This window comes from Filicampus tigris, chromosome 6 (genome assembly GCF_054856515.1).
Source record: "Filicampus tigris isolate MCC_2025a chromosome 6, RoL_Ftig_1.0, whole genome shotgun sequence".
Taxonomy (NCBI): domain Eukaryota; kingdom Metazoa; phylum Chordata; class Actinopteri; order Syngnathiformes; family Syngnathidae; genus Filicampus; species Filicampus tigris.
The window spans coordinates 28,177,779-28,190,235 of record NC_141222.1 but is presented as its reverse complement, the minus strand read 5'-3'; the positions used below and the strand labels follow the sequence as shown (position 1 = coordinate 28,190,235).

General features: G+C 44.2%; 1 protein-coding gene across 5 annotated transcripts in view; it reads left to right on the top strand.

Moving 5' to 3' along the window:
- Window positions 1-110: 110 nt before the first annotated feature.
- Window positions 111-12,457, top strand: part of LOC147146595 (protein ELFN1-like) — an 83,743-nt gene continuing 71,396 nt past the window's right edge. For 3 of the 5 annotated variants that reach the window (XM_086032253.1, XM_086032256.1, XM_086032251.1), the window contains exons 1-2: window positions 111-225; window positions 11,948-11,988. The gene's annotated coding sequence lies outside the window, so the exon portion shown is untranslated. The remainder of the gene's footprint in view (window positions 226-11,947; window positions 11,989-12,457) is intronic. The other 2 variants (XM_086032252.1, XM_086032254.1) reach the window with 2 other exon arrangements.

Below are 12,457 nucleotides of genomic sequence, written 5' to 3'. Positions count from 1 at the left end.
TCACTTATGGTGGGCGTGGTCTGGAACATACCTGCTCAACAGGTCCCAGCTCTTATTTTGAAAAGACGGTAAATAACAAAGGAAAAGGAAGTGGATAAGCAGGAAATGAAAGGAAACCGACCAAGGTGCCGTGTGAGTTACTGGTTCAAGAAAACCCAAGAAAATAAACGGTTACCCAAGTGGAGAAAAGAGAGGCTCATCGGACCAACTGCAGCGATACCACTGGTGGGATTTACTTTTGACAAATTGTATACCTGCTAATGCTACTTTGCTGACATGTGCAATTTTTAATTTTCAAGTGTCAAATGCAAGGTACCCTAGCTGTTAGCTTAGCCTTTATCTTAACATGTTAACGCTAAGATCCTGAACGTTCACAATGTTTCTAATGGTCACCGGTATCTCAAGTGGTTAGCTTAGCAATTAGCTCGACATGCTAACATTAAAATGCTAATTGCCAATGCTCAGGCTCATGTGGCCTGTAGAAGTGATGACCTGGACCCAAACTTGCAACCTTAGCTTAACTTAACATGGGCTTTAGCGAAGTGCTCTTTTTGGGGGGGGCTCGATGAATACTACAGAAATATAATGCTACTATGGTCCATTTTTGACCCAAATTAAGGTTGTTTTTGAACCAACTATTTTTTTCGTGTCTATCGAATGTAATATATGATTAATGAATTATTTTATTAAAATACATTTAAACAATTAATAATACTTCATTAATCAAAAATGATTCTCGCATTGTAATTGACTTTAAACAATTATTTCCTAAACTAAATTTCGGAATTAGAATGTCGAAGTAACTCCTCATGCACATCAAACGAAATGTCAACGGTTCTTGTGGAAAAAGAAATCGCCCTTTATGTACCTTTGAGATGGTTTGCGTAGCGGCCAATTAAGTTGACATCTTGCATGGCTGATAGCGTCTGCAGGCTAAGTCGGCAGACAGTTTTGGATGCCAGAGATTGTAGTCACACGATGTGAGCGGGTCCTGAATCTGTGTCCTGTGTCCTGTGTCCTGTGTCCTGTGTCTAGCCCTCCTCCTGTCCAGTCCTGATTCCGAAACAAAATTGTGGTAGGGCTCGCTTTGCGTCGCGATCTTCAGCTGGTACGTGGGCAAAAAAGGCGGCCGAGTGACAGCGCTCTGCATTATTAATAAGAGGAGCAGCTGTTGCACGGCGGGGTGTTGTGGATACGCCGCGTCCCACGCACCCACCGCCTCTGTGAGGTGTCACTGCGCAAACCTTTCAAGAAGATTTGATGGAGAGAAGCCGTTGCTGCTTCTTGTTCTTTTAAATGGAGAGCAGTGCTGAACCATTTTGAAAAATAACCAAATTGCGATTATCTTTCTCACGGTTCTCTTCCCGTGTATTATTATTTTTTGAACCAACCCGAGCAATAAATGAAGCAGTATTACAATAAACAATCAAACTTATTATACATCCGTATTTGTATTTGATTGGCAAGGCTTCTGAAAAAAGGCAACTGAACCATGAATTAAAATGAAAGGCAGTTTATCTAGCTACTGTGCTTCAAATGGAGTTGATAACTTACTAAACTCTTTGACTTGTTTTACAAGCACTCACAACGACAACTTCACAAAAGTCTTCCCAACAAGTTTGTTAGAAAAACAAACCATTTTGAAGGTGAGAGAAGAGGGGAAAATCGATTAGCGTTATCGCACAAAGACTGGGCATAGCCAATAACACAATTTGGAATGCCGCGAAAAAGAAAGAAACTGCTGGTGTGCCGCGCAGCAGACATGGAACAGGTGGACAGTTGACGACAGAAATGTTGTGAAGAAACAGCCAGTCAGTGACATCGCTGCCACCTTCCTCGGGGCAGTGGCAAGTCAAGGCTATCAATTGACCGAAACGGAGCGTTTTTTTTCCGGCCAAAATACACTTCCAGCCTTTTTGATTTGGAAATTGCATTGCTGCTACATTGCGCTGGATTTGATTTGGAGCCATTGTTCAGCCCCGGTCGTCACACCCAGCAGAATTAATAAGCATGCATCGAGTGGATTTGTATTGAAGCCCAAAAGAGTCCGCATTAAATAAATAAAAACAATATTTTGAAATAAATACTATTTTGATGAATAACAGAAAAATGTATAATATGGCCATTAAATTGTAAAAGGAGGTAGTGTTACTATGAAGTACCTTCTTAATATTCTTTAATTGATATTTTTTGCAACGTTATTATAATTAAATATTTCATCATTTGAACAAAATCAGACTTTTTGAAATAACTGTATTTTCCACGATTTTATGAATTAAAAAAGTTTTTTTTTTTTTTTTTTGACAAAATCTATTTTTATTTATTACGGAGCCCCTAAGGTGACTTGGAAGTAAAAAACAAACAAACTGCGTTCCCTCGCAAAAATTTGCCTTCCCTTGCAAAAATGGTGAGATGACGCAAAGCTTTTTGCGAGGGAACGCATTTTTAAAAAATACGTGTTTATGTACTTACGGGTCATTTTTCGGGTAAACAAAAGCAACAAAGGGAGCGTTTTCAGCCGTGGGTGGGTTTAATGGAATTGCTTTGAAATTTGCTTGTAATACGAAGACCTAAAATCAGTTTTTGATATTAAGCACGGTTTCCCTGTCTCTGACGTACTGTCGTCTCTCAAACAGCCGCGCATTAGAGGCTAGGCTAGGCTAGCTGCTAAATTGACCCGTAAGCACATAAACACGCATTTAAAACAAAATGCGTTCCCTCGCAAAAAACGTTGCGTTATCTTGCAATTTTTGCCAGGGAATGCAAATCTTTGCGAGGGAACGCAAAGTTTTTGCGAGGGGACGCAAATTTTTTTTTATTTTACTTCCATGTCACCTTAGGGGCTCCGTAAATTATGGCCTTTTCCTCTATGGCCTTTTTATTTCATAATGCCGTTTTTCAGCACAATAACTTGGTCTGTCAATCAAGTCACATGAGGCATATCATTTTGTTCAAATAATCACTATAAAAAAAAGGTATGAAAGAATATTATGATATTATTTTATCATTTAATGGCCATATTATATATTTGTCTGTTATTTATCACTTTATTTCAAAATGTTGTTTATATTCATTTAATTTGGAATATTTTGGGCTTCCATAGATTTTGTAGTCTGCAGTGCCTTCACCATACGGTACATCAAAAGTAACTGTCGTCAAAAGTGTTGGCTCCTCTCTGTGTCCATAACTCATCTCCCTGTGTGACACTCTTTTACGACGTAGGACAAACCCTCCGCCACAGCAGCAATGCGGACACAGGCGGCGAAAGAGGAGGCAACGCGGCTCGAGGGAGCGCCGAATTAAAAAAAAAACAAAAAACAGGATCCTTCCATCCATGATTTTACTTTTTCATTTCCAGCACACTCTGTCTTTACTGAGTACATTAAAAAGGGACTCATTTGTCTGGAGAATGTATGACACACAGTACAGTTAAAGTCACAAGGCCTTAAGCTCCTGCAGAATTCCAAAGCGTCGTCTAACGTAAACATCGACAGCATGTGTGCAATTTTTGTTTTGCGCCGCAAATAACAGACTTGGGCCTCACGTACAAAGACTTGCTTGGATTTCGTACTGAAACACGGCGTACGGGCAAATGCAGAAAATGTCGCACGCGCAAACAAAAAAATAAATAAGAAATGCAGATAGATGAATCTGTGCGTACGCTTGAATCCAAGCCACGGGCGTATGGCTGAACGGACCGCTAATGCTGCTTACTCGCCGTCGGGAGAAGTGAAGCCACCGGCGGCCATCTTACGTTGCCACTCGCTCAGCTCCGCCTGACTTGAAAAGGTTGATTTCGCCGTGGCGTTCTCTTTTCTGTCCCTGCGGCGAAATTGCCCCCGTTTATGCCGTGCGCTTTTCTTTGTCCAAATAAAAGTCATTGTAATCTGTCGATGAAACTTCTCTTTGTGCCGCGGTTAGCCTGAAGTCCAGTTGCACTGAAGCGTGTAGCCCGGTTTCCGTGAAAAACAATCATAATGCGTCTTTGCATATTGTTCAGGGGGTCGGGCCAAAGGTGAAGGCGGGCCGTATCCGGCCCACGGGCCATAGTTTGGGCACCCCTCCTCTTAATGGTCGATGCAAACAGTGAAGTTGGTTCTTTGAGAAGTTCTCATTACCCTGATTGGCAAGGCTGCCCACACTTTTTCAGCATACGAACTACTTTAGAAGTCCAAATGATCCACCTACTTTATTTATTTCTTGTATGTATTCCTTCACTTACAAATGAACGTAAGATGGCTGCCCTCCGCCTTCAGCCGCGAGGGGCCTTTTGATAGTCCGGCCATATATACATCCGTGATCCAACGCATTTCATGTGCCCCCCACGAGGCTGGGCTCTGGCGACGGGTCGTCACGTGGCTTTTTTAACACCATGACAACGAGGCACTCTGAACAACAGCTCAACACCCCGATTCGCACGCTGGCTCTCAAATTGTTTGTTTTTTTTCCATCCCCCACTCTTTTTCCACTTATCTCACGTGCACCTTTCTCACATGACCTGCGTGCATTCAAGGCCAACAACGAGGCACTCTCATGTTCCCATGCCAGCATGAAACCCAAGAACACACACTGGCTGTCAAGTCAAACTTACAAACAATCAAATAGAAATCCCCGTTCCTGTGTCCTTCGTCCGTTTTTCTCTTTGCGACGCGCACGCACTCCCGACTGACAACGAGGCTCTCTAAAGCAACCGCGATACTTACGATCACTTAACTTTCATCGGTCAATCCACGTGCCGATCACGACGCGCAGCACCGCCGATGGCTCGCGTTTGTCCCTCACTCTTCATCGGTCGGCGATCCTGTCTCCGGGCCAACGCGGCATCGCTACGTTAGCTTTGCTTCAAATGAGCAGTTAGCGCCGCTTTAATGCCACCTCCCATCTTCGGACGAGCCGGCGGCGCGCGATGTTGACGAGACCCGGGATGGATGGCGTGTCAAGGCCTTGACGGGCTGCGGGCGCAGGGACGAACAGGAAATGAGCTTTTGTTTTATTAGCATGTCGTATATGTCTTTACGTTCATGCACGCACACGCGCGACAGGAATAAGTCATGTTCCCATTTAAATCTCAGCAGTGGAATTCAATATGGGCTCGTTAGAATCACTGTCTGCTGAAATGTGTTACAGTGCAAAAGCCATCTCCTAAACTGTGTAAAAGGGTGAAAATTCAATTGTGTGTGTGTGTGTGCAATATTTACCGCAGCTTGTCTCATTTGAAATCATCCCCCCCCCGCCCCACCCCGCCCACCACACCGCGCCAGCAATCATTTTTGTGGAGTTGAATTTGAAGTGGCTATCTGGTCGTTGTAATGTGCTGCGGTCCCCTGCCGCCTGCTCGAGTGAAGGTGCGTGACACAAAGCCAAAACCTTCTGACGGTGAAATGTCGCCATTGAAGGCTCCTGGTGTTTTTGCTGCTAATTAGCGCCGGCCATCTTCTTTTCATTAGGGTTTGATTCGCAAGGCTTTGATGGACACTGCACGCACGCACGCACGCACGCACGCGCATGTACACAAACGTTCTTGTGCAAAGTAGCGCTCCATGCTTTGAATGGGGATTTGGAGTAAACATAAGTATGTAGATAAACATAAGAATTGGTCTCTCTCACACACACCCACACGCACACACACACACACACACATTTATTTATTTATTTTATTTATTATGAAGGAATCAGTTTGTTTCATCAAATTACAAAAATGTTAGTTTTTTCTGTGGGTTTTTTTCTAACAGATGAATGGCACTTCCACTCATTTCATTGTCAAAGCTGATGTGAGTTATGGGCATGGTCACGGAACAAATTCAACTTGTAAGTCAAGGCACAGCCTCAAACAATATACAGTACCGGTACTTTTCTTTCATTATTAAGCCAAGTGCTCATTATCTTTATTGACTGGTTAACAGGGAGTAGCCACACAATTTTGCTGCCTTCTTGTGTACCGTGTGGCGTCCATTTTGAAGTTTCCAAATACATTGATAGTTATGTCTTGTTATGGCAGAAGAATGCCAATTATTTGAATCCATTCTGAGGCACCTTTACATCACCCCGGTGAATGCAGTCGTGCTCTATGCTCGGGTTATTGCTCGTCCGGCGTCCCTCAGGGCTCCCTCGTCGGTCCGCTCCCATTCTGGCCTTTCTATGGCTGCCTCTTGGCGTCCCTCTTTACGCAGCCGTCTCCCCGAAGTGATCACCAAACGCGTCAAACAGAAGGCCTCGTAATTGCCGTCGCAATAAAACAAGACAAGATGTCGCGCAACTATGCCTGGTCATTGATCTCGTTCGACACGCGCGCAGCGGTTTGATCACGCGGTGACAACGCCTGACAACGGTAGCATGCCTTCGGCCCGTTTGATCACGGCATCAAAGATAAAGCCGAGTCTGCCTTTTTTTTTCTCCACCCGCTTATGCTACCCCAACAAATACTTGGTTAGGAATTTACCTGGCCGTTACATCTCTTCAGGCATGGTGAAGCAGCATGTGACTCATGGCTAGAGAGGTTATTATCATATTTGTTATGTTTCCAAGAAGCTGGAAACAATTGTATGTTTTGAGATCAGCAGGTGACTCGATGTGAAATCGAAGCTTTAGCGACATAGCTTGCTAGCAAAAAAAAGCTAGGTGAATGGACACTGAATGGGCTTGAACGCAATTAGATAACTAAGCAGAGATAGGTATTTTCCTCAAATTTGCCGCTCCGTCATTCGTCAATTTTTCGAGCCGAACCAAACTAATCGTCTGTCGGTCAGTCCGTCATGTTATTTTAACCGCGCTTCCATCAGTAAACATCAAAGGTCCGCCGGTCCATCGTCAATCCGGGAAAAAAAAAAGGTCCAAGAGATGGAAAAATCCATCCGTTATCTCAACAGATTTCTTTAAAACGGTCATCGGTACATCATAATGTGTCGGATTGCTGCTCAAACAGCTTTACATAATTTATCTAAAAATGATGTCAATGTTTTTTATGACATTTATTGTTAAACAAAACAAACTTTTCTTTCCCAAACACAACTTTCCCCCCAGAAATTACATAATTTTCTTGAAAAACTAGAGCACATTTCCCCCCCCAGACTGATTTTCCTTTTTCTTTGAATAATTATAAAATCAAAACCGCAAGGGCAGACAGAACGATGCCAGGTAATGACTTCTCAGAGGCTATTATAATTTGTCCTTCATGTGATTACTTCTGCCTTAACAAACAAGCTAATCAAATGACACGCCGGCAAAAATGAAATTGGTGACTTCACCCAAACAAGAAGACGAAGCAAAAGCTTGGCCGCGTTGGTTGACGGCGACTCGCCGTCTGGCGGTGGCGTACGATGGATGTTCACAGTCGTCACATCCAGTTGGCGCAAGTGACGATTCCATCAACGTTTCGGCGCAAAAAAAAAAAAAATTACATTTGACCGTATAATGGAACCTCTAAAGTCTGACATGACCTCCATATAAGCAATTCAAATAGTAGTCATCTCTAATTAGCTCATTAGAATCCTTCTGTTGCAGAAGCACCCAAAAAAGCCAAATAAAAAGTCAAATTCACCGGTGGAGTTGCACCATATGAAGGACATTAACAACTAGAAAACAGCTTCGACGACGACCAGACAAAGCCGTTAACAGAACTGAAAACCAAAAACGCGTTTGAATGCAGAGTGAGCCGGCCGTAAAGACGCACGCACGCTTTTGACTTTCCGGCCCGCCGTGACTTCTTTATGGATGACACCATTTTGTTTACTGTGATGACTCCCCGTGTTCTTTGTCGAGCTAATTAGGCCCACTCGCTTCGGATTTTTTTTTTTTTTTTTTTTGCAGAAAAGTGCATCTTCATCATATTGGATCCCTGAATAATGTTTGCTAATTATTTTGTGAGGGGCTTACAAGCACATATGGGCGGGGGAGGTGTGCGAGTATTGTGTAAGGCGTGTCGTGGTGACTTTAAGGACACAAAGGGTCATTGATTAGCATTGTTTGTCTGTCTTGGACGATGCATTGTTGGTAGAAGAACAATTGATTCATGCACGTTCGATACTGTACTATTTATAAATACGCGTAATTATCATTTTCTTTGCTAATGGCGCACGGCCACACTCCACTGATAAAAATGGCGTGTTGAATTTACTCAATTTTATTTTGTCAAGTGGTCGCACACAATCGAATCATCTGCATTTAGGTATATTTTCAAGTCGATGTAGAGGTGGGCGTTATATATCGATATCATCGTCGATCTTGCTTTCACGATGTGTAATTTTACATGATCGAGTATTAATACCGCCTCTGACTCGCCGCAAAGTATGAGGAAATGCTGAAAAATCAGTGCGCATTGACGGCAGAGGAGGAGGAAGTGCTAATCATTCGCCGAATCAGCGAGCAGGACGCGGTCACGTGACTCTGTCCGCACTACGGCCCAGCTATGTTACAAATTTGGAGGAGTGTGGAGCGGCGTTTCAGAGCGAGGCGCGAGTCCGCGTCGTCCGTAAAAAAATCTTAAGAGAATCAAGTCATAATTTCCCCCAAATATTCCCTTTTTTTTTTTTTTTAATTTTTTTTATTAATATAAAAGTATTGGAGAATAGCAGTATTTTTTTTCAATAACTACATTTTATGAAAATGAAATCACATTCCTCTGAGAATTCTTTCTAAAAAGTTGCATTGTTTTTCAGGGGGGAAAAAAAACTTTGCAGGGTTAGGGGTTAAGTGGTGGAGGATAAAGTCAGCCGTTTTCTTTTTGGACGAGGAGAAAGCGTTCACTGCTGTCGAGGATGAGTGCTAGCAGCAACTTGCGTGTTTGACACAGCGACTCTCGGGCTTCAGGTGACACTTGAAAATGGGCCCCTGAGAGCATCTGTGCGCACACACGCTGTGACCCCAGAAACACTTTGAGCCTACGCGAATGAATATTCCAAGCGGGCGCAGCTGAGCTTTTTCCTTTGGCTGTGGGGAAAGATGTATTAAGAGCATTGGAGAGGGCGGGTGGGGTCTAGTGGAGGGGAGTGAGCCCCCCCTCCCCCCGCGCCCCTTGGAGGAACTGGGCGGGGATGGCTCTCACACTCAAGGACCAGCTGTCCTTGACATATACACACAACACGCACACACATATTCGCACAAATCAAAACATTGGCAGAAAAAAAACCCGCCAAATATATTATGCTGACAGCGGGGATGTACTGGGACCAAAACTCAGCCCAGGAGTATTCTTCGATGGCCGGGGGTGTTTTTGGCCTACGGTGGTCGACGGCGGAGGGGATGGCTGTTGCGTAATGGACGACGGACGGGGGCAGGGGGTTCGAGCGGCCGTTCGGTAAAATCAACACATTCTGCCCAAATTCCCGATGGCCGGCAATGGCTGACAGCCGTTGGGATGTGATGGACTAGTGCCGTGCCGTATGGATGAAACGTCCTGATTACGCGATACAGCGGCGCCAGTTCCTGGAAAAAGAGGCTTCAAGATGTTTAATCCTGCCCTCGGTTGAGTTTGGCTGTCAAAGTAAACATTCAACAAAGAGTATTTCAAGCTGGTGCGTTTCAAATAACCAAGTTGCTTAGCCTTTACTCCGCTAGCTTAGGGCTAATGCGACGATTATTTGCATCGATGTGGCTGTGTCACGGCGCTTGAATGCAATGCTTCGGAGTCACATAGTGTAGTCGTCATATTGTGTGAAAATGCCCGTAATAATACATAATGCGTTATACGCACCCTATTGTAAAGTGCTTTGTTACAGCTCTAGCCGTTATGAAATGCGCTATATAAATTGCGTTGTATGGTATTACCTCGCTAAGAGTTTTGGCTATCGACATTCAATCCTTTCTTAGAGCTGTCACCGCTTGCGTGTTTGTGACAAAGTCCTCTTGCATGTGCAATCACCCATTAAACTTCTTTCGCTGATACGGGCTTGGCTCACACGAGCATCAGCATCTGAAGGGAAACCCCAGACTCCCCACTTCCAAGCCACTTCCAGCTAAGGCCTCCTCTCGATGGGACTTACCTGGAACACCTCACCAGGGAGGCGTCTGGGAAAAATCCGAAACCGACCACATGCCTGAGCCACATCATCTGGCTCCTCTCAATGCGGAGGAACAGCGTCTCATCTCTGAGCCCCTCTCGGATGAGCGAGCTTCTCGCCCCATTTCTAAGGGAGAGCCTGGACACCCTGAGGAGGAAATTGATTTCGGCCCGCTTGTCTTCGCGATCTCCTTCTGTCGCCCGCGACCCGCACCTTGTTAGAGATGCTTGAACTCCTCCACTCGGGGCAGGATCTCATACCCGACCTGGAGAGGGCATTCCGACCTTTTCCGACTGAGTAGCACGGTCCCGGATTTGGAGGGGCTGATTCTCAACCCACCCGTTCACACTGCAAAAAGCAGAGATGTAATACTGAGATCGCCAAACTGGACCCCTTCAACGCCTTGGCTGCATTTAGAAATTCTGTCTATAAAAGTTCTGAACAGAATCGGTGACAAAGGGCAGCCTTGGCGAAGTCCCAACCCTCTTTTGAAACAAATCCGACTTATTGTCGGCAAACTCTGACACACGTCGTACAGGGACAGAATAGCCCGTAGTAGGGCGTCCGCTACCCCGTACTGCTGCAGCACCCGCTACAAGACACAAGACCCCCCCCCCCCCCCCCCCCCACTGAGAACACGGTTAAATGTCTTTACCAAGTCTACAAAATGCATTTGGACTGGTTGGGTGAACTCTCAAGCACTGTCCACTGTTTGACGGCCAAGACGAAAACCACATTGTTCCTCCTGAATATGAGACGGATCCTCCTCTCCAGTACCCCCAAGTAGACCTTACCAGGGAGGCTGGGGCGTGTGATTCCCGGGGCGTTGGAACATACCCTCCGGTCTGCCTCGGGCCCGCCAATCCAGAGGCACTGTCCCCGGTCGCCGTGCCGCATGTGATCTCACAGAACCAAAGAACAGCAGAATGTCCTGGATACGCGCCAATGTTTACTGGCTGGCAAGAGCGTCGTGAAATGAATTGCTTTGTTCTGGTATTATCTGCAAATGGCATGTTCCCCTGCTTGCTGGTCACTCTCCAGGTGCCATGCAGTAAGCCAATGTCCCCACTACACAGCACTGCCGTTTTTTTAACACACTCCATACGTTTGGTGTCTAAATGGACTGTTAGTTTTGACCAGTGTTTTGTAATGTTGCCATGTTGTGCATTTGCGTCCAAATAATAGTCGGGACCTGTTAACAAGGCGCTCCATTGAGAGCGTTCAAACAGCTCTCGTGATCTTAACGTTTAGATGAATCAATATCGCGTGTGTCTTTGCTGCTCGGGGTCTTTAGGGAAGGGTTAAAGTGGGTGTGAGTTATGGCAGCCATTAGCGTTCGGCGCATATTGTTTCATGCTAAAACAGCATTCTCATTCTTCATGTAAGAAAGTGGCGCTACAGGGACAGTAATAGGGATATGGTACATTTAGTTTTTTTTGCTTTTTGTCATTTTTTTTAAACTATTAACTACAGCTAAATAGTTAATGGTCAGATTTTCATTTAAAAGAGGCATTCAATCAAATGCCCAATATGTAATAACTGGTAATAATACACTCCCAGCTTTCCACTCTGAAAATTAGCCATGATAACTCTGCCAGCTAATTATGCTGGAAACTATGCTAACAGTAGGCTGTGTTATGTTATTGATCTTAACACAGCTAACCATCCAAACAATAAACTATATTAACACAGCTAACCATGCTGGAAGCTAAAGAACTACGTAAAACACACATACCTATGCTCATAGCCAGGAATGCTAAAAGCTACATTTAACATTGGAGAAAAGGCCATTATGAGGAAAAGTGACGTGATTTTACATGCTGGGATTTTTTTCCGGGTTAAATTTCCGCACAGATTTGCCTCTAATTGATTCTTCTTAAATAAAATATAATCTTCACACTTTTCTGCTCGGATTAATGCCTCAAGCTTTTTTCCCCTTTCTGCTTTCAAAGATGGACCCCCTCGGGAGCCAAGACGAGCAACCCAAACACAAGTAAGTCTTCTGCTCTTTGGGGCCATTTTAATCACCACATGTTTTTTTTTGAAACGCTTGATTGAGGAAAAAATGTTTTCATGTGTGTGAACAGGGAAGATGGCAAATATAATGGCATAATATATAATATGTCACTTTTTATACAGCATTCTGCATCGATAATATATAAAGACGGTTAAGTGACTCAAGGCAGAAGGAAAATAAAACACAAATATGATCTAGAAATTGAGCAAAATTGGTCCATACTGTCCTCATTCTTTTTTTTTCCATTTATTATTTTTTAACCTTGATTTCTTTATTGCTATTTTCCCCGTTAGTCTCAATAATGTTTTCACGTTTTCCCCCTGACGAGCACTTCGGGCATAATTACATTGAAATGAAATCCTATTCTGTCCACATGATGATTAATTGCAGGAAAGATTCTCTCTCGTCATGTGACCTTGGAACATGAATTGCGACCATGATCCTG